This window comes from Chaetodon trifascialis, chromosome 23 (assembly GCF_039877785.1).
Source record: "Chaetodon trifascialis isolate fChaTrf1 chromosome 23, fChaTrf1.hap1, whole genome shotgun sequence".
Taxonomy (NCBI): domain Eukaryota; kingdom Metazoa; phylum Chordata; class Actinopteri; order Chaetodontiformes; family Chaetodontidae; genus Chaetodon; species Chaetodon trifascialis.
In genome coordinates this window covers 10,310,309-10,333,888 of record NC_092078.1, presented here as the reverse complement: position 1 = coordinate 10,333,888, position 23,580 = coordinate 10,310,309, and the positions used below count along the sequence as shown (strand labels likewise).

General features: G+C 41.6%; 1 protein-coding gene across 1 annotated transcript in view; it reads right to left on the bottom strand.

Annotated features, from left to right (window-relative positions):
* LOC139351284 (receptor-type tyrosine-protein phosphatase delta-like) overlaps positions 1-23,580 on the bottom strand; it is a 349,795-nt gene that overhangs the window by 174,651 nt on the left and 151,564 nt on the right. The window contains exon 8 of the mRNA XM_070993096.1: positions 7,089-7,136. The gene's annotated coding sequence lies outside the window, so the exon portion shown is untranslated. The remainder of the gene's footprint in view (positions 1-7,088; positions 7,137-23,580) is intronic.

The following is a 23,580-nucleotide window of genomic DNA, read 5'->3' as shown; positions in this document are numbered from 1 at the left end:
AGTCAACAAGGAGTAACACACATTGTCAACTCAAAGCAGTTATGAAATGTCATAGTGCCATAAACACATAAAGATGATCATTGGGGCTGGATCTATACTGAGGATGTGTAGTGAATTAATAACAAGCTAAAGAGTTTGCAGTCATGCTTGCAGCACCGTGACGCTGCACATCAGTGCTTTGAGATAAATGCTAAAATCAACACGCTAACATCCTCACAATGACCTCGCTAACATGCCGGTGTTTAGCAGGAAAATTGTTCCCATGTTTGCCATCTCACTTTAGCGTGTTAGCATGCTAACAGTTGCCAATTAGCCGGTGAGGAGTACAGACAGGTGACAAGTCGAAGCAAAAACCAGACGAAGAAGCAAAACATTAGAGGCAGATGCCCTCATACGGGAAACAAGGGATCATTTCATGATTTGATGAGTATGAAAATGATGCTGTGACCTGCATAGTCAAAGAAATGGCTTCCCAGCTGAGCATCTCTCGGAGATATTACAGTGATGTGTTTGGCAGCACGATGAACTACTGAAATACTGTTCTGGAGGCTTGTGGTGGACCACATCTTAAAGTGGAGACAGTCAACTTTTCAACCCCCCTAGTGTTTACAACTGGTATTACTGATGGCGCCACTGCCTCAAACACAACCACATCGCTTTGCATTTACCCCCGAGTCTTAAAAATACAGGGCACGCTGCATCTGTTTCCAAAATTTTGGTGAAGAAACAATCAACAGCACTTTGGAAATAAGAGAGAAGAAAGAAGCGCTGAAGAGGTAAAGAGAAATTGTCGTACTTTCATATGGAAAAACAACATTGTCTAAGTATTGATTCGCGCAAACTGCAGGGGTTGGCGTCAGGGTGGAGGGGGGAGTGGAAGAAAACATTAGGAGAAAAAGCATGAGTTCATTCATTCATTTAGTCCATAATGGAGACATGAAAACAGATAGAAATGGTGCCAGCCTGACTGGATCGGCAGTCAGCCTCCGTTTTCCCAGGAGATCGTACCCAGTAGCAGACAGAATTGCATAGTGAAAGTGAGGCTTATTAGAGAAACAATCTAAACGGTGATGGTGTCATTATTCTATAGCCATTACGCTGTGCAATCAACATGTACTTCATAATGACACATTAAAGCAAAAAACTTGTCTACTGCCAGTTTCAGCGAACTAAGGCACTTTAGCTTTTCCTTTAATTTGTCACCCATCTGTGGATGAAAAGTGAAGGGACAGGGATGTCTGCGCCAGATTTGATAGTCGTCCAGACGTCCCAATGAAAAAGACAAATGTGAACCTCATGGTGGCACTACAGGAGAAGTCAGGGGTTCATCATCAATTGGATTCATCATCTTGAAAACATGAATATCTGCAGAGAAAAATTTGTGCCCATCCGTCTGGTGGATGTTGAAATATTTCTGGGTAAACCAAAGCAGTGGAGCAACAGACCAGCATTGCCATCCACAGAGAAAAGTTTTCAAAACTGGATATAAAGAAGACTGGTTGCGGATGTGAATATGCTTTTCGCATGTATGTGTTGTTTTTACGGTCCCTCAGAATAGATGATGTTGTTTGCAGTTTCACCTCTTTAAATATAAATGCGGCTTTACATACACTGCTGACTTGGAAGGCATTTTAAACTCCCTTCCTAGACCTCTGCAGAAAGCACAAAGTAAGCACACTGTTTGTATGCCACCAATCAATGCTTTAGACCAAGAAGAATGAGCTTTTGACTCAGTGACTGAGGGACGGCATCAATACCAAACGTTCACCCTAAACAAGTCGGAAAACACCTTGGGTTCCAGCACTATGTCCCATTGATTTCTGTTCAGCTCAACGCGGATTCTGCAGCATTTAGACGTTTAATTCCCTTTCGAGCAAAGTCATTACACAGCTGAGCATTTAATTAAGCAATCACAGCGGTGCAATCTGAATGATTCAGTGTCTAAATGAAGGCCAAGTTGGCAGTGTCTAAATGTGGGCCGAGTTGGCATTATTGTGCCTTTACAGTTCCTAATGAAGCGGCTTCTAAAATTTAAGATTCATGGAAAAATGAAATATCTGAGAAAGACATGCACTCGTACAGCTCCTCAACAACAGCTTTGAGCAACAAAATGAAAAAAGTCAGCATTTTTTAATTTGCACGCAACAAATCCACACAGTTACACTCTTAATTAAGTGTGTTAAAGGATTTTTTGAGATGGAAGGAGCCAGGTATTCACGGCTGACCTATTTCCTCCGCAAAAGCAGCATCATTTGAGGGGCCTGGGCACAGATGCGTCTGAGGATGTGCTGGGGAGGTGTTCTCACCTCTCCATGCCTCTGTGAACACGGCGACAGTTTATTATGTCTGGATGTGGCCTCTGTGTGCTTGGTTTGCTTTTCCCCAAATGAGCTCAGCTGTAGTGACATTGAAATTCGCAAAATGCTTACAGTTGGTCAGTCAGCACTGCTCGCTGTGGATTTCATTATGAACTTTGGATGGAACAGCAAATACAGTACTTTTGACGCGTTTTAATTTTCCCAAATGATTTGAATCAAGTCTTAAAGCTGATTGACTTGCCACGCCGTATCAGCCCCGTTTATCTAAAAACAATTACCCACATAAATAGGAAAACAATATTTAGCACTTTGAGATTCATTCATTCAACAATCAAAACATGGCAAAGCTCCTGCAGCCAATACAAAATACACAAATTCATGCCCCGTTGAAGCCGTGTGGACAGACAATGGTGAGTGAGTTTGTGGTCTCAAATTACAAATTGCTGACAAATTTAAGTCTCTGGTAAATGGAAAATTAATTTCATGGCAGGTTTGCCACTGACGCTACAAAAACCCAATTCAGCACACATGCCGTGCGGTGTTCTGTGCGATTCTGTGTCGCGCTTCTGCTTCTCTCTGTCGCGGGCAGGTGTGCAGGTGGCGCCAGCACCTGCAAGTGCACCTGTGTCACAGTATGATGGTCTCTTGAAGCCATTTGTTCTCAGTCGTGTCCGTGTGCTCTCCGCCGCTCTCTTTTTTTCTGTGCTTGCTGAGAGTTTGATGAGACGACTAATACCACTCTCACGTCAGTACGGTAAATATGTGGCTGAAGTCAGCAGCTGGTTAATTTGGCTGAGCAAAGACAAACAGGGAGAAAAACAGCTATCCTGGCTCTGTCTGAAGGTTGGAAAATCTGCCTACCAGCACCCCTAAAGCTCATTGATTAACAGTTTGTATCTGACTGGGACCAGTGCCCTCCAAACATTAGCTGTGAGCTTGCTAGCAACAGTGGGAGTGTACCTTTTGTGAGTTTGTTCAGCTCAGCCTCAGACTAACCCTGCAGGGAACTTCAGTTCTGTCATGTCCCCCAGCTTCTCTACTTACAATAGCTGAGACAGGAAAATTGCGTTTAGTCTCACACATGCTACACATTACGTCACAGTTTGACCACGTGAATTGCATTTGGATTAAAGAACCCTTGTAGATCTGTTCCATAGCATTGTCCTGAGGGGAGCACCTCAAACTCGGGGTGGAAGGGATGCGTTTTGTCATTCATGATTGACAGGTCTGTGTGCAGCTGTGCTGTAAAGGTCATCTCATGGCTTTCGTTGGCAGCCGACTGTCTCCCCTGCTGTCTCAACAAGCCTGTTCAGCTTGTTTCCTCCTATCTCTCTATGTTTATGAATCAGATTCATAAAGTTCTGGCATATGTGTGAATTTTTCCCTCAGACACATCTGCACAGTTTGCGTCAGTCCGCCTCCAGCATCCAGTTGTGCCTTCACATCGACTTTGTATGATATCACACTGCTTTCTTTCTGAACACACAATTACACTTAGGTTTTTGCATGCATTAAAAAAAGGAGATACAATGTCTTAATTAGCGAGCTGTAGAAGTGCTCATGGATGGATTTCGCCTCTTTCAGACAAAACAAGGCCAGCTGGGTCCCCCTATTTATAGCCTTTGTGCTAAGCTAACTGGCTGCTGGCTCCAGCTTGACTTTTACTGTGCAGACATGAGGAGTAAGATACTTACTGTAGAACGAGCGAAGCTGCGTGTATGCATAAGCATCGCAGTCATACGGAGGCTTGTATCTTTTGACAGATATCACACTAGAAATGAAATGGCTGACAATAAATTACAGAGAAGACAAGTCTGCAGGCTCACACACACACACATCACAATTGCTGTGCATGTCTTCTCATCTTCTCAGCAAGAAAGCGAATAAGTGCATTTCACAAAATCTTCCTTTAGCTTTAACAAACTTTTTCGATGTTCGATGGCTCAAATTTCTAAACAAATGTAAAGACCAAACGCCTGAGCCACAGTGATTAAGGAATTCTTGCTTGATAATGACACCTAGCGCTTTTGCATTTTCATATTTTCCTCAAACTTGAACTCTGACATTCTACACTGCGACTACAGATGTTAATCAAAGTCAAAACTTAATCCAGGCCTGATAAGATGCTCTATTTAACAGACCCGTTTTAGCGGGGGGCTCGATCAGGTGAAATGAAGAGGAACTGATTGCTTGTGGTGATTGTGCTGATTACATTTTAAATTTAAAACTTTCCTCCTAGTACATGGACCTGAACAGCGTTACAGACAATGACATAGCGGGATTAGTAAATGCCAAGGTGCCTGCAGTCGCATAGGGAAATACCTCACTTTTTCTCTAAGTTGTATTGAAGTTATAGTTCTGTGGCTGTGTGGATTTTACAAGCGGACAAACAAACAAAATCTACTCAGGGTTTTTCTACGCGTCATTAGCGTTAAGCATAGTCTATAAATTCTATAACTATGTGTACATATAGCTATTTCCCTACTTGACCAACTGCTTATGCCTGTCATTTGGAAACTGTACAAAGTAACACAGAATTATCCCCACCAGATCCAAAAGCTGAAAAAGCAATTTTAATATAATCCTTAATAAAACAATCATGTTCTGCAGGAGGGAAGGTTCAGCGTTCCTGACTTTCTCTTATTCTGACTGTGGGCAGAATTCACAATGACTGAGGTCCATGTTGCAATTTCCCCCCTTAGTCAAAGCATTATGGATGCTTGTGCTACAGCTGTCATATAAATGGCATTTGAAAATATGCGATGAAAGGCATTTGCATGAAATACGGTGCGGGATAAAGCATTAGCATATTGGGAGGGGGTATTTGCAATTGTGTCCATGCCCTCTGTTAGAGATGACGGATCATGTCATGTACATGCATGCGTAAGAACCCCACGTGAGCGGCCAACTGCAATTTAACAATCAAAATCATCTGAAATATTAATTTGTTGAGATCAGAATTTTATATGTTTACATGCACACTGTACTTCATGCAGGTCCAGTAGGCATTCAGTCCAATCACCGTTTGTAAGCATGAATAACCTTGTGCTAATGTAAGATCACAAGAGGACCGAGACTAATCTGCGCTATCAAAACGGCGTGAAACCTCTTTTTCAAAAAAAAAAAAAAAAAAAAAAATGGGAGGCTCACAAATCATTTTACAAAATCACATCAAGTTTTCAGAACTTTTGCATCCCAGTGGATCTAATATCATGGCAGAGATATCAATTTCAATCCGGAAAATCGCTCTTGATCTTTTTTAACATCGTTTTGCATCTTTTCCAATTCGTTCTCCAAAGATATGTGTGTTGGTGTGACAGCGCAGATTAAGGAGTTGATGGCAAACTGACTTGCCGTCTTTCTGACTGCGTGCTGCATTTGTGAAAAGTTAACTGCATGCAGCAATTTTTTAATATCCTCCTTTACATCCTGTGGCTAAAACATGGGCTGTGAAACACGCCGCCTTGTTTCTGTCCCATGATCAGCTGCTCGTCACCACTTCAGCCGAATTATTCGAGAAGAAGATGAAAAAACATCATATTGTGTAGTTCATAGCTAAACAAAGGTTATCTTTATGCAGCACTGCAGCAGATGATCTGCATAACATGGACAATACACAAACTAAATGGTCATAAAGTCATTTTATGAGCATGCACTGGTGTGAATCCAAGCTCTCACTATCTGGTTCTATCTATGCATTGATACTGCGGCTGTTCAAAGCTGCTATTCTCCAACTTTCACTGCTTAACTCTGGAGAGGACTGAGAAAAGTACAGCAGTTTGAGAGTGTGAGAGTGTCAGAACAGAGACATTTCACTGGATCTCAACGAGGGGAAGTCAAGAGAGGCGGCTAGTTCTCATAACTACGTTTGTTTGCAAGTTTAGACAAAAAAAATCAAGACCTCATGGGTAAAGCTGAGAGGACTCAACACTTGGATTTGTAAACACTTGAACTTGTCTGTAACATACTGGACTGATGGACGCTACTCTGTGCCATGTACTAGATGTGTCTGTGGTGTACATCTGCATGTGTGCATGTTTTCATGCGAGAGAAAATTCTTGAATGGAAGCTCAGCAAAGGGATAGGGAAACTTAGCAAATGCACAAAACAACAGCGGAAAATCAGTCATCAGCTTCAACAAGAACAACATACTAAACCACTGAAGTTCTTAAAAAGGCATGTTTCTGAGATTGTTTGCTGGCGGAATACCGTACGTGCCTCAGTAAAGACGTCAAGGGCCGTTAAATTTGTTGCAGTTCTGGCTTGTGTTTTGTCTTACATTCACTGTGAAACATTTGGCAGATGTAAGGGCCCATTCACTGACTGTGACAAACGGGGCGCAAGTCCTACAGCAAATATCAATCAGTGCACCATGACAGTTTGGCATGATTGATGAATATTAATAACTTAAGCCAGGAACTGCAGCCCTGCAGCTGGAACCCCATTGTATTGCAGTTTGACTGTATTGTGCAACTTTTTGTAGTGGTTGAATGTATAGATCATGGTTAACCAATCAGGGATGTTGCATATTTGGATGCATGTGATGATAAGTGAAAGTCGAGTTGCACAATTTCTCAAAATCATCAAAGGGAAAAAAAGACAGCAGTGATGTCACTGGGGCTACTAGATATTCTCCCATCACCCATCTTAACTTACCTGTCCTCATCATCTCCACCAATATTCAAATTTGAGTTATGATAGCCATTATAAAACCATATAGCTCTAAAGACAAACCACAGAGAGGAGAGTAAAATCCTTAGAGAGGCCTACCTTGAGGTCGAAGGTGTGAAAGTCATGGAGCATTCTCTCTCCTGAGACCTGTGACAGAGCGGGGGAGGGGTGAGACGTCAGTCATGATTAGACCACTGTGCAATTACAGAGCAACTCCTCTGACAGTGATTGATCAATGAGGAACTCCCTTAATGAAGACAAGGACTCAGGGGCTCCAGGGAGCAAATTGGCAAAAGTAAGTAGTGGGAATAGTGTCTCAGATTGCAAAGGCACTAAGAGGATCATCCCGTCTGTGGCGGCAGATTGGTCGTCTTGGAAATACAGGTGCACGTCTGATTTCATACAGCTGGAGCAGAAGCTAAACTAAAGTAATACTGAGACGATCAAAAGTTAGAGGCTACATTATCCCATGATATTCCATCATGCTTATCGATTCTGACCAAAATCTTGTTGACTTTTTCTTGGCATGACAATGGACACTCAGAGTTCATCCTTTTTTGCAACAGTTATTGATTAATATTTTAGATTCAATGTTTTTTTTGTTGAAAAAGTGGGGCCATCGATTGAGCAAAATGTCCAACCCCAAGTTAAAAAAAGTTGAGACACTGTGTCAAACAGAAAAAAAAGAGAATGAATGATGCCCCTTTCATACACAATCATGACACTATCACCTGTTATCAATGAACCTGTTGACCTGTGGAAGGTGTTTCTGGAGCATTCCTTCTGGCATCAAATTCAGAATAAGGATATATTTACAAAAATCAATGACGCTGATGAGGTCAAACATGAAACATAATGTCTTTATACCGTTTTCAATGAATATGTATCAAAAAGAACTTGCAAATGATCCCATTTTGTTTGATGTTTTGCACGGTGTCCCAATGCTTTTTTTTTTTTTTTGGAAATCAGGGTTGGAGCATTTAGCATTAAATGCAAGAAAGAAGAAGAGTGCTAGCAAGCAAATATGGGATGTAAAAATTTTTTAGAATTCTTCCAGAAATAGGCTTTTTTTATTGCTTTGTGTTCCTTGCTGTAAAATGTATTTTTTTTAATGGCTTGGTAGGTGCCATCTTGGGGGCGGTTTACCCAAAAATTCACAATATGTCCTTGGGTTGACTTTAAAATGTTTACCTTTAATGTTAACTCCGAGTGCACTTGAGGGGCACAACAAAGTTGGCGAATGCTTGTTTATTTTGGACTTTCTTTATGAACGGATGACTTTCAGAAACTCAGATTTATACCCTATGGAGTGGTTTGGTAGTGGGCATAGATGGAGGTACAAGTCTTGTGAGTTGGAGGCGAAGCTGTCGCACTTGTTAGTGTACAAAGGTTAGACTGCAGCAGCATGACTTTCAATAACTTCGCTGTATATCTAGTTATGTCTTATTGCAGGATGAGCGATCAATAAGTTGACAAAGATGAGTTTTGGGTTCTTATTGGATTTCATAAGCCAGACACCCATGAGTTCCAGCCAAATCCTGTGTGGTGCTTTTAACGGTGTAACACAAAACAGGCTGAACTTGAGGGCCACTTAAACATGACTGCCGCAGTTGGACTGTCAAGCACAGCCTCATTGTTAAAACACCAGAGAACGAGGAAATCAGGCCCTTGAGGCAAAAGCTTCATATGCCACTGTGTTGAAATTCAGTTTTTGATTCAGCCTTGTAATAAACTCCCCGAAAAATCTGGACTGCCTTGTAGTCTGACCTACCATAAGGAGGGACACATTTGGTCTCTGTTCTATTCATGCCATGTACGCGGGTGAGAAGGGCGCTTTGCCAAAAACAGCCGGCCCTTCGAGGGAGGCATCTGACTGGTGCTTCAACTTTTTTCTTTTGCAAACTTCACAGTACATACACACACACACACACACACACACACACACACACACACACACACACACACACACACACACACACACTTTGCCCTCATTTGATGCACATGCACACATCACAAATACAGGGATACAAAGACGCAGACATTCACAGGGTCCAAGACAAAGAAAATCACATGCAGTGGGAAACTGAATGCTGTACAGACTGAAAATTTGGCACTATGTTTCACTGGAGTTACTAATTAATAAGCAGCATGCAGTGGACTACGTGCTGCTTATTAAATGCAGGTGCATTTCATGTAATGTTTCAGTCAATCACAGTGTTTGTACTCTAAGTTGCACGATACCAGAATCAAGTTAATCGAATGTAGAATGACCCAATGCAATGGCACACACATGCACAGATTCAGCATATACAGTATATACAGAAATAGAAGAAATTGCTCTTTGTGTGTTGTGATGATTGATTTAGAAATTGATTGCCAGTGGAAGGTGCAAGGTTTGAATACAGAGGAGGCAGCCTGATATAAAGTCATTTCTTTGCTCTTTCTAGGAGCATGCAGGACTGTATCTTAGCGATTCCAAGATCGCAGTGCAGCTGCAAGTTCGTACTGTACCCAACTAAGACGAGTTGAAACATGATGGCCTCCACCTGCTATCTCTCCACTTGCCACGAACATCAAGATTACAGAACTCACAGTAATGGAAGTGGGAAAGTCAAACACGCCTGGAGTACACTGTGCCATGTAGTTCTGTTTTCCCAACTATCTCTCTTTAAACAAAGTGTGCTCCCCTTCCTCTCAGTGTCTGGCTCTTTACAGCCTGATCATTCAGCTCCTCTCTCTGTACACCTTTGCGAGTTTTAATAGATTTCAATTTATTTTGCTTCATATTGCTTATTCTGTGTGCACAGCATGTGAATCCTCATTTTACTGACTTTGTGTTGCACTTTGGTTCCCATAGAAACCAAGTCCAGCCAGCCAGCCAGCCAGCCAGCGGTAGCACGAGTAGAGCGCCTCTGTAAGTGTCTTTAAAGTGGTGGGGTTATAATAGATTCTACTGTATGAGCAGTCTCCATTTGAACATAATTGCAAGTAAACAGCACTTGGGCAGTGTGCTATGTAGTACGCCTAGCAATACAATGGTGCTGCCATATTTAGATGTATAAAGTAATTTGTGTGGACCTGTGAATATTTAGCATCACGGAAAATTACACCCAGGAGCACAAGTATGCATGTTAGTCCTAAAAATGCATATTTTTCAGAGAATATTCTGCATACCACTCTGATGAGCATTTTACCTACATTAGCGATAATTCAACATTTTCTTACAAAAAAAAAATATTATTGAAATTATTGTGGACTGTTAGTTGCTGTGAGCCCTGGGGTGGCATACATCAGATGGAGGAGTACTCCTCAAACATTGAATGTACCCAGTGTACTGAGAGAAACAGCTGAAGACTGTAATTGCTTGAGGTAGCATGAAACAACAGAATTGCTGAACTCTGAACACATTTGTGTACATTAAGGTTACCTTTACCCTGCGAGACTGAACATCTAAAGGACCACACCATCTGCTGCGGGTAGTTTGTCTTTATAAAATTTATTTTATGCAAAATGGACATGCACACATACATATTTCACCATTTCCACTTTGCTAAGGCCCTACAACATGGTATAGGAACCACTCAAAAATCTGCCAGAAAGGTTTCATTTTCACCTTAATGTGTATTCGTACCAGTTTAAGGTCTGATGCTATCTGAGATTTTCACACACGGCTGAAGATGCAATCATATTTTTAATATGGCAGAATAATCTCAAGTGCTCTGCTTTGACAGTGACACATTAGCCACATCACTTTTTATTGATCCCCTCCTTTATGAACTAAAATTTCACTCAGTGATTTGCATTTGTGGATGACAAGATGGCACAAGAGAGGACTGTCTGCTTTGATTCCATTTTTTTTCCACCCTAATAATGTGGCCTATTTAGTCTTTACAGCTGACAATGGCCTTTTTTTTCATCTCTTCTTTAACTTTACTCTCTCTCTTTGTCTTTCTGTCCATCTCTCTATAACTCTAAGTGACTGAGTATGGGGTGAATTTAATGATTTGATGTTAACAGTGAAATGGGTCCTTGGGAGCTTTAACAGCTAAAAAGAGCAACCATTTGGCCTGCGGACCTGCTTGCCTCAGCACTTACAAGGCACACGTTTAAATGTTCGGCTTTCACCCGGAATGGCCCACAAGAGGCCTGAAGGGGGCTGAGGAGGGGGTGTGGGCTTGGTGCTGAGGTTCTAGGGAATTGCACGGTCATTCATCACATTAATGAGTCATGTCACTTTATTTACAAAAAGGGGGGCTTTTTTTTCTCCTATGGATGGTCCTCACTATCATGACGCGGCATTCTGTTAATGTTGGCTGAAGGTAATCAAAAAAGGCAATGTAAGAATTCATCTACAGTCGGGCTGGTGGCAGCTCAATAGCTGCACGCTCGGTTGTGTTCTGGAACCAGAGGTCCAAGTTTGGCCGGGTTTTGGGGGATGCAGAAATGGTGCAATTTAAGTTCGGAATCAGCTCCAGTTATTAGCACTTGGGCAAGCTTTGGGCCAAAGGCGGCCCATTCATCACAACTGCTGCATTAGTCTGTGCAACCAGCTGTGCCAGATTTAGGTCATGCTTGGGCCAGGTAATTTTGGCTAACTTGGGAAGAAAAAGTCTGGCTGTTTGCTTTGTGTAGGAAACTGCGGCCGTAAGAATTGTTTTTTTGTGGTGACAGTGATATTTTTACTATTTCAGTCATGTCAAGCAATTAACCATTTATAGATTTGTTGGGAAACGCCCTGCTCTTTCAGGGGGCTCTCAAGGAATCTCAGCAATAACAAGAATTCTGTTCGAGAATTTAATAAACTTACATGGATATTTGTATAACTAAGGCGTAACACGTTATTTGACTAAGGTGTAACGCCTTAGTTAAATAAACAGCAAAAGTATAACAGAGAAGGTGGAGGTTGGGTTGACAGAGTAGAAGAGAAAAAGGCGAAGTTATAATGGCTACGCTTACATGACTGTGATTGGATGATACTAGTCAGCTGATAGCCACGGGGCCGTGAATGAGCCATTGATTTTGAGGCATGAATGAAACAGCTGATGCCAATCAGGTAATGCAAGCACACCTTCAGTGCTCTGCCTGAACTGACGCTATGCTCCATTGGGGTCGTCCAACAGTAATGAAGTAGTCCACTTACGTTAAAACAAATGAAATATATACATAGTTCCAGCACTCCACATGGAACAGCGGGTGGTGAAAGGTTAAGTTGTTAGATCCCATTCATGCTTATGGACAACTGTAGATCCACAATAAACAGTGAAAAAGCCCTGGTATGCTGCTTAAATACAAAGTCAACAGTCCTGCAAACTCAGTCCCAGCTACTGTTCATATCATGTTGGTGTACTGATATGACTAGTTTCCTCCCACGCTTGGGTTGCCTCATGAAAGCTCTAATGCAGACAGGGCAGCGATATTTGAATAAGAGTGTGAGGTTATTGGAACTATACGACTTTTATCTTTGCCTAGGAAATCCAAATCTGTGATATTGCCATTTCAGGGTTGAACAGATTTAAAGTACGATGGACTGATAAATCTCGGGACAGGGTGAAATAGATGAATCTCAAGTTATTTACCCTTTTTAATTGGAAATGTCTGTCACAGGGCAGCAAGCCGAGTCCTCTTCCAAGCCATTACCTGTCTGCCGTGATCATTTGCAGGTATTTTATGGAGACTGATGTCTTGTGTGTCAATGGTAGCTTTTGAATTTATTCCTGTTGGATTTTTACAGGCTTAACAATACAAAAAGCTCACAAGAGGTCAGCTTGTTAATCATGTCACTGCATTTACTGTGTCGCAGATTCACGGATGATGACTGATGAGATTTTACTGGCAGAAAAGCCAAATAGTTTTAATTTACTTTTAAGATAAACTCCAGACAACCCCGTGAAGTTTGTGTATGATTACTCTGGCACCAGTTGAACTTCGAACATACTTTTGTGCCTAGCCAGCTCACAAGAACTGTTATCCCTTAACAGGGGTCTGAACTGTGTTTTTGATAGACTTAAACAAGCCGAAGGTTCCTTTGAGCAAACCCATGGGCTTCACTCATAATTGCTCCCCAGGGTCCCGTCAACAGTTTCTACCTGCTCTTGAGCTCTCATTCCCGTGCTGTCATCCTTGCTGCACTGCCTGTCTGGGCCCCTGAGTGACACAGCAGCGTCACAGGATGAGCTCTGTTGAAGGAAATCTCTGGCTCCAAAAGAGGACACCACTGGGACACCGCCAGCCCGGCTGATGATGTCACACTGTGACAGCGGCGACTACTTGAGCTCAAAACTGGTGGATGTGGGCTGCCCAGGGACTGTGAGTGTGTATGTGGGATTGTGCACCGCTGCGTATGTGTGTGAAGCGCTCGCTAAAATGAGATCCAAATGCATATCCAGGGAAACTGCCAAACATAAATTTCTTTTGCCGTAAGCACAGTCACATTCTTGGACTCCGCTTCCACTACACTGAGAATCCTCACACAAAGGACCGAATGTGCATTCTGTAGTAGCAAACAATTCAAAGATCTCATCTCTTATTCATACAGCACTGTCTTGACAGCACCGTCTCAGTGTGCGCCGCAAAAAAAAATACACAAATAATGACAACAGCCAAGTCACTCGAGTCTGCATTTGTCACAGCAAAAAAGACAGTAGTCGACAAAACCCTGATTTAAGCTCTAGTGGTAGTACAAACGCTATCCACCTCTGAAGCAGTCGCTGATGTGTTTTGACTATGACAGGACTAAAAGCAACACTTTTGTTTCAGTGTCACAGTGTCAAGCAGCAGCATATAAAGGCTCATTTGTACCATCTGCCAGTGGAGGTGACAGTGGCAGCTCAGGTGCCAAGGGGCTATTGAGGGAAAAAAAAAGTGCAGCTGCCACAATCTACCTGCTTCTCTGCTTTGCCCTCTATGGAAGATTTCTTGGTTAAATTGGTCTTTTGGTGGCTTTTGCCAGTGGTGATGAAAGACAGAGACATTGTGCGCTCGCACACTGTCACAGCGGGGATTAGCTAATGTTCTGAGCTGTTTGCGGTGACAGGAGGTTGTGGGAAAGGTCTGCTTCACTTAGAGTGTGACTGCATTTGACTGCTATACTGTATAGTGCAGTTAAATGGGCAGTATTTCCTGGAGGAATGATTTTGAACGACTGTTGGATGCATTGCCATGAAATCTTGTGCAGACAGTCGGTGCCCTGGAAGGATGAATCCTAATGGCTTTTGGTGGTCCTCTGGATTTTCCTCGAGCGCCACCATGAGGTTGACATTTGAGATTTTTAGTAAAATGTCTAAACAATTTTTTGGTCTATTGTCATGAATTTTGGTGCAGACATTCATGTATGAATTGCAATTGCTTTGGTGACCCCCCAACTCTTCAATGTGACCAATATTTTAATTTCGGACGAAATACCTGCAAAACTAATGGCATTGCCATCATCGCCATTGTGAGCATTTTAGCATACTGACAGTAGCATTAAGCTCATGCAGCCTCAAAGAGCTGCTATTATGGCTTTAGTTCTTGTTGCGTTGTGAGTCTGGATTTCAGTGCAGAATTGGATGCAGCTGTCACATCAGTTCATTTGAGCTCTGAGTGAAAGAAGGAACATGTTCCTAAACTTGCAGATGTGCAGCTTGATAGTTGTAGACAAATATTGGTGCTCCAGCCGCCTTTGTAAACTGCTGATGAAGTGAAGGATTTCACTTTGATGGTAATTTGAGCATAGACATTCTTAGACAAGGATATTTCATGAGGGTTGATTCTGTCCCTTCACATCTCTCTCAGAACTTCCCACTTCCAGAAACTTCCTAACAAAGTTCGCGATCGTTGGTGCAATGTGTCATGCTTCTGACGGTTTGATTGTTTCTGTGTTTTCAGATGCAGAGGAGCGTAGAGAAAAAGAGAGCTTCATGTGTTGCTCAAGGTCCTTTAAGATACTCCCCATCCCACATCTCCCTGCACAATTAATTTTATCTTTGGGGTATTATCAAGAGGGAGCCTGGCAAAGCAGCATGACAGAAAAACGGTCCAGAACCCCGAGGCCCAGGGTGGGAATTAATCTGTTTGACAAGATCTCTCACAAACGATTTGCCTGGCTTTCCTTCAGTTGGATGTTGCCACTACCCTGCATATCTGAGGGGGTGAAGAATAAGCATGTTTCAAACATAATGCAGACAGAATTGACTCAGAACGTTGAAGTGAGCAGCGACAGGGTGTTGTTGATGTGTTGCAAACACACAGAAAGTGCAGCCCTCACAGGTGTTGGGTGTTAGAACGACCATAATGGCATGCCTGTTAAGTGAGCATTAGCATTGTTCAAACCAGCAGCTATAATAATGAATCCCTATCATGGCCAGCTGACGTTGGCTTTATTTTCTCCACAAAGCAGGATTTAGTCCTAACTCCCAAAAATGGTTAGCCTTGTTCTACTCCTGCTTTCACACTATTGACATCAAGCAGACGCTTGATGCATTATCTGGGACGTAGAAAATTAATCAAAGTAATGATTGAATAATTATCTCAAGTGCAATTAATTAAACATGCCAATGAACTCATCTTGAACAGCTGTCCTAGCTTCACCACTTAATCACTTGTGAGAATTACCAAACACAAATGGAGGACGCCGAGTGCATGCAATAATCTCTGCAAAGTGCATTGTTTACAAACAGTAATTAATATCACACCGTGTATTAGCAGGCTAAGTGACTGCAGTGCACATCTATAATTGTACCACAGAGAGTTGGGTTTCTTCCCCACTCTTGCCTCAGATACCTCTTGTTAAGACAGACTATAAGACTGAGTGCTGACATGTTGGACCACATTCAGAAATTCACACAGATTTACAACATTTTTGATTCTGCATTTTGTGGGTGCTGTAATGCCTCATTAAAATGCCAAAAACACATGATCCTTCATCGCAAAATCTATGATTTAACCTACTGAATGTCCTGGACACCATTAACCTGATAATTCATGCCCAACTCAGTTTCTACCCACCTACTGTAAAATGGATTTATTTTATGCTTCTGCCTGAGAATGTGAAATAGCTTCCACTATATTTGTTGGCAAAGAACTGCCTAAAAGTGTCAGTGAGCTTCCCTTAGTGTATCTTGAAGGGATAGTTGTGACCACGCCATTGTGGGAGTCTGTGGCATTCTGCAATGAGGTAATTTCGGGCATCACATATACGGCTTTCATGGTCCGTGGAGCCTGACAGTCACAGCGGACTCTAGGAAATGGTCTATGTGGCTCTGACATATGAGGGATCTATCTTCGACAGACTTGCGTCTGGGAAAAGGAATGAAGATTGACATCGAGTGGCAGTGGGCAGCAGACAGCCTAAAAATGAACTGGAGAGCACTCACTAACACTTTATATATGGTCACTCATGAGTTAAACTTATGGTTTACTGATGACAATATTGTAGATCTCTAGCTTAGTTATGCACAATGGCCTATTGTATTATTATACACACACATTATAATATCAGTAATCACGTACGCTTATTACAGCTTACATATAATGGTGCTGTTGTCATTGGAATATAAAACCATTGTAGGATTCTGAATATAAAAAAGGATAATTAGCATATTCATTTTGATTTTAATATCTTTCACAGTACCGTACATTTCAGTGAGGACTGTGCCATGAGAGCAAAAATTGAGATACTACAGTAATTAAAATAAGCTTAGTGCAAACTGTGTAACTTACTGCTTTTTTCCTTCTGAACCTGAAACTCACATGTGTAATGATAATACAGAAAATGAAATGCCTCAGAGAGGTAAGAGATAACAAAATACAGCAGCAGTGGTCATTTGCATCACTGTGCCAGACAAAGGTTACCTCTAGATTACTATAAAGTTGTGTATTCTCTCTGTGAATATAGTGTAGAGAATGTGCTCATGAATTAAAAAGGACAAAATTACCGTCAAGGGAGATTGCTGCCTCACCAAGGTTTCGAATAATCACCCACTTGGAAAGGCTTATTTCGAAACACCTTGTGTCTAATTCATGGAGGTGCGTTGAGGTGGGATCAGGGGGGAATTAAATGTTATTAGTAAGACGAGGTTACAAACCAGCTACAAATTCATCTTGTGCTATCTGCCTCGAACTCAGTGTTGTTCTATTCTGTCGTGACGTCTCCGTGTGTGAGCGTTTCATGTGAAAAATAACAAACTTGATGACAATAACAGAGCTTGGACACAGGACGTAAATGTGCATCTTGTGTCAGTGTCTTCAAAGTGACACCAACTTTATCAATTAATGTGTGGAAAATCAATTATCTTGAATACTGGCTTTGGGAGGACTGTGCGGACTTCAGTGGAGTGAAGGAATGCAATACGCCCTAATCGTCCTTGTGTTGTTGCGAGAAAACTGTCGAAGCCGCTGTAGTTTCATCTTCTCCTCTTTGTTGCCTTTTTCTTGCTTATTTTTCTGCCTGTCTTTGTATCCATGTATTTATGTCACGCTGGAGAATACTCTTAATAGCTTCAAGAAATTACAGCTTTTGACTGGGTTAAAAACCAAGTTTAAAGTACAAACTAATTTTGCTGCTTGTCGCGGGCAAAACATCCAGTCACTTTGATCATTTTATTGTTTGTCCCAGCAGAGAGCTTTGTTGGAATCGATTTCCCTCCAGTATAATTGGTGTCATGCCTGGTTTGGCTAAATAAGCCATTACACCAGAAGATACTCTGGCAAACTTAAAGGGCATTGCTGACACTTTGCTTAAGAGGATACTGAGCAATTACATTGACAAAAAAGGTTTTTAGGCATTATGCTGTACAAAGCTCTCAGAAAAAAAAAAAACTGCTGCAGCATTAATAGGACTTACTCACGCTTAGTTGAGAAATGTCCGTTATCTAATCAACAGTCGGTTTTGTCTGTGATTTTAAGATTATTGTGTGCATTACAAAGTCCATCCATCCATCCATTTTCTATGCCACTTATCCCTTTCGGGGTTGCGGGGGGGCCGGAGCCTATCTCGGCTGTCAACGGGCGAGAGGCGGGGTACACCCTGGGCCGGTCGCCAGCCGATCGCAGGGCACATACACACAACCATTCACACTCACACTCACACTCACACCTAGGGGCCATTTAGAGTCACCGATCAACCTAATGAGCATGTTTTTGGTCTGTGGGTGGAAGCCGGAGTACCCGGAGAGAACCCACGCATGCGCGGGAAGAACATGCAAACTTCACACAGAAAGCGCGGTTCATGAAACATTCAGATCATGAATGGCACTAACATTTGCTGGGACCAAATCCTGCTATGTATCGTCGCGTTAACTTATGTACTTATGTGTTTTTAGCAGACTTTTACTGTAATTGAAGCGCATTACCACAAAATGGCCTCACCTCTGATCATTCACTCATGCTTGGTGAAAGTCTGTAAAACCCTGATTCACTGTCAGCTATCCAGAGGAGCTTAATGTATTTTTGTTAACAGAAAAGTACAAGGTTAAAAGGTTAATATCTGGCAGTGACTACAATTCTCTATGCTATTGTAGCAGCGCATCCCCTCTTTCTCTCTCCCTCCCTCTCTCTCTCTCTCCCTCTCTCTCTCTCTCTCTCTCTCTCTCTCTCTCCCTCTCTCTCTCTCTCTCTCTCTCTCTCTCTCTTTCATTCGCTCTTCCACAATTGTATCATTGTGTGTGTGCACAGATGCACACACACACATACACACTCATGGTACTTTCTCTCCTCTCCTCAGTGTACAAGTTGCAGCAGAGCCATCCATCCAAACCCGCAGACCATGAAATTAGGTTAAGACGTAAGGCTGTGAATGACACAGGTGTGGATACAAATGAGAACATCCGAATGAAGAAGTACAGATCCAAGACGGCCGATACTGTAGTCGTTATAGGCATTCAGAATTATATTTCACAGCTTCCTCTTTCATTTTATTTAGCCCACTTTTCCTGTTGTGTATTAGTGGTCAGGACAGGGCATTAGCATACATGCTGAGAAGCTGTGCGTAAGGATATTAGGAGCTCTGTCATATTCCAAATCTCATTTCCCATAGAAAACTTTGAAGTCACTCAAGCTTGTCTGCACTCCTCTGCTCCCTTGTATAAATCAGGGCATGGCTTTTCTTGCTTTTCCCTGTTTTGAATACTTTCAGGCATTCAAATTCTTGCTCTTGTTTAATAATTTACCGGCATGCAGGTCTAAGATTTAACAAGTGACAAGCATAATAGCAATAACTGCAACTCCTTTTTCATGATGTAGACATAGAACTCAGTAATTGGACAATTTTCCGAAATCTGGGAATCACCGACTTTTTTATTTCTTGTCTGATGCACACATAGGCAGCATCTGATAAATAGTAGTTTTCATGCTGTAGTAGAAAGACAATGGAGAGAGTTTTAAAGATTGATCATAAGGAGTACCACAAGGCTCCAAATTAGGGTTTCATTTATTGTATGGCATATTTTGCTTCCGGGTTAAAAATTGTGTGCAGGGTTGTTACCAGCCGCTTGCAGAACTATACCGCCAGCCACCTAAAGGTCTATGTGTCATATTCTTGCAAAGGTCAGTAGTGATTTTCTCCATTTTAAACAATGATGGCAGACATGAACACCATTATGTGCAATAGACAGAACTATGTGAATCCACAACAGAGCATTAATTTAATGGACAATTATTGCATCAAGTGCAATAAACTGCAGGTTGATAGAGGCAGAGAACTGTAATCTGACTGTCCCAACTGGCTGTTTGTGATCATGCTGGTGGAGTGAGAGCGCTGCAGTGAGAAAGAAGTCAAGAACAATTAGTTAAAGATGATTACGTACAGGCAGGTCGATTAAGGTGAGGTTTTGGAAGTGATTTAAAACAGTGGTCAAGACTTGGCAAGCCTCCACGGGCCTTTTCAAAGAGCACTGATGGCAGACACCCAATCAATCCAGACTTCGGAACAGCCGGCCATAATAGAGTTTATTTTATGTATAGTGGCGAGGTGAAGCTCTTCTCTCGATATCCCATCCTTTTTATTTTTCCCTCACATAACACTGAAGAAGAATCTGACAAGACAAACAATCAGAGTGTGGTTAAACCGTCAGATTTGTCGTCAGAGTGCTGTAGAAAGGGCAGCAGCTTGAAAGCAACCACGCAGTACACAGCCGGTAATGTGCGAACGCCACATTGACTATTGCTTTTACTATAATAGGTATTGACCTGTGCATCAGCGAGGATCTGCTGATGTCTGCAGTCCTTCAAACCCCACTGAGTTCAAACATGAAAAGTTTCTACTCCAATCACCACAGGTCTACATTGATACAAAAGACTGCTGAGCTCTTAAAAGGGAATAAAATATGTGCAATGGTGAATGTGATATCAGCTGAATCTGATTTTGATCGATAGGCCCTTTGGGGCCATGTGGGGTGCATGAAAGGGAGAGTCAAGAATGAATTTGCCGACTAATGATCCTTTCCGTTTTTGAATTATGTTTAACCTGCGTATTCAAGGTAGCATGACAGCGGGAATGAAAGAGTGGAAGAGTGAGTGGAATTGGAATGCCAATCAAGATAAACAAACCCTATACACCACTACACAGCTCTGACTAATTGCATTGGAAGGCAGAGAAATAATTAACTTCAGCACACTGCGACTATGTACAGTATATAAACAAAGATACAATGCCAGCGCAGTTCTATTCATAGCCTCAGATGCACAGATTGTATGGAATGAATAGACAAGTGGTAAATCAGCTCATTTAATGTGTAAACTGTGCTTACAGATGTGCGCACGCACGCACACACACACACACACACACACACACACACACACACACACACACACACACTACATAAGCACTTGTGGGATGCCAAAGGGTCAAGTGGTTTTCAATGTGTGCGTATGAAAAGTCCTGACGTTAGCTAATATTTCCTGATGCGCTCTTTTTATTTGCATACTGGGTGCTGCCTCAGCCAGCTCCTATTGTCAGAGCTTTCCATTTGAATGTCAACACTATTATTACAGCAGGTGATGCAACAGCAGGTGTCTCTCTGTCTCTCTGTCTGTCTGTCTGGCATCCTCCGTCTGTCTTTCTGTGCACGTCTCTCAGCCTCGCCTGCTTTCCCTTCCCTCAGTTTTGTTTTAACACCTATCATTATGCGTCTGCCAAATGGAATCCACTTGGAATCCACTTTTTCTACCCTTTGCGAGCATCTCTATTTTTCTGGGCTTGACATTCTACCACTCTTTCCCACTCAGTCTGACTGTAATGGGTGAAACAGAGAAAGCTCCTTGCCGCTGTCTCTTTTCCTATTGTTTACAGCCGAAGCCCTGACAGTGTTGCTTCTGACTAGCTCCGGGAAAATGGACACTTTGACATTTCACACCCTGAAATGTGGCAGCGCATGGTATTACTTGTAAACACTGTTCATTACTGCCTTGACAGCTGATGACCAAGATTCAGGCTTCCTGCACCTGCCTCTGCCAAGTCTGCACACAAACGCGACTTTCTAACTTCAAGATGTTCAGTGCGATCAAAGCTGAGAGGTTGTGTTCTTTTCTGTTTTCTTCTCCTGTGCTCTTCTGTCTCCTTGTCCTTACTTTCAACCATGCAATCAAGTGCACTTTATTGCTGTCATGTCTGCATAGGTCTGACTGTATTTTTAACTCTGAGCTTCATTGATGTTGGGAGACTTGAGACTGTGGAAAGAAAGAATCAGGGGACTGGAAATGGAAAATATGATAGATTACCTTTTAGAAGTAGTACTAGTTTTTGACTTATTTTTGCAATAAGGGACATCTCTGAACAGTTCCAATAAAGGTTAAGTCAATTTGTATGCCACATGTGTGAAAAATATATGCTTCAATATAAGGTTAGCATCATCAAATCTCAATTTCTCATTGAAAGCAATAGAGATTTCAGTCATTAATTTTGGGCCTGTCTGTAAGTCAGTTAGCCTTCCATTTGAATTCATTGGGAAATGTTTCATGAGCTTATAAAATTGAACAGTAAAAGTGTAAAAATTAATTTCTACATTAGAGTACGTGTTCTACCAAATGATTAAGGCCCCAGCTGCAGTTCTGACACAGCTGTAAAAGGCTCGTTCTTATATCACACACAGAATAAAATTTAGCTTCAGGTCAAGTGCTTCTTTACTTCCTTGTTCAAACTAGATCTCTCAGTCATTGCTCATTCATCAAGGTATTGATTTTTTCACTTTCTTCACTGTGTCATTTTAAGTCAGCATGGATTTGGCAAGCAGACTTTAATGAATCTGAAGTGGCCTGGATTGCTTAGAGACTATCATTCCTTGATGATTTACAAGAGGGAGTAAGGTGATTTCATTTTCTTATAAAATTTAATCTGCCCCTCCACTGAGGTGCACAGCTGTTTGCTATGCTTACAGGAACCCTGCAGACTACAAAACATCACCAAATAAATCCCCAAGCAAATGAGACTTTAGTAAAATGCAGTGAGTGAGTTATTCAAAAGGTTCATGCCATTGTAAAATGAAATTTAGAGATTGTAGAGAATATGAGTCAAGTTAAAACTGAGATATGGGATTTTATGTTCATAGCTTGGTAAGACTGCCATGTCGAGAAGAGTTAAGAATTGAAAACATTAATATTCGAGGCAGTAAAATTAAAAAATCAACCGCATCATCAGCATAACCCAAACACAGACAACAGAAAAAGTGAAGGACCCAGGATACTGCCTTGTGGTTGCCCCGATGAACAGAGAGAAAGATTGCTAAGAAGCAACTAACATTGCCAAGTAGACACTATTCTAAAAGAAGCAGAACTGGAGAAGTTTGCTGTCTTTGCAAGCAAAATAGTTAATTTCATTTAGAGTGTCCAAAACGAGACTTGTGACTATGTCTGTGTTTGGCATTTAGTGGTCTTCACATTGGATACGCTCATACAGGAATTGTAACACATATTCTCTTGATCTGCGCATTGATTTTCTGCCTGTTTTTGTCCCATTAAGAAGAGACATTTGATATCTGGATAATAACAATTTGATTTTTTTTCCTTTCGTACAGATTATTAACCATAAATTGTTAGACTCGGTCAATAGTATTGACAGTCTGGACAGATTATGTAATCAAGCCTATCTCACTGCAAGGCTTGAGCATAATTTTCATCGTATTAATGTTGATGATAATAATAGCGCTTTACTCAAAATCTCAAATCCTTTGTGCAGCTTTGTAGCTTACACTATAAATCTGCTGTCTTTGTTCAAATGAGAAAAATATTGTGTTGATCGTGCAAATGACAGATTTACGGGTGAGTTTTGTGATATAGATGAAAGACTTGACCATGAATCACTGAAGGTCGAGCTCATGCTAGCAAGACCATGTAACCAATAACCAATCAGGGAAGTGCATTGTTGAAATCATCTGTTGCCAGATATGATTTAGGGCCCCTACAAGTCGGAGAGTGTGTGAATTTCGGAAATGGTTCTTCCGCCCGTTATTTTATTTTCAGCTTGTCCCTCCTGTGATATTCAAATTTAACAATGAGAAAGATCTGTATTGAGTTTAACGATAGGTCTTCTTTGATATGGAATATAATATGAATCACCAGTAATGCTAAGGATCATAAACAAGACATCATTCATTTTTTACAAATGATTAAGGAGTTTCCA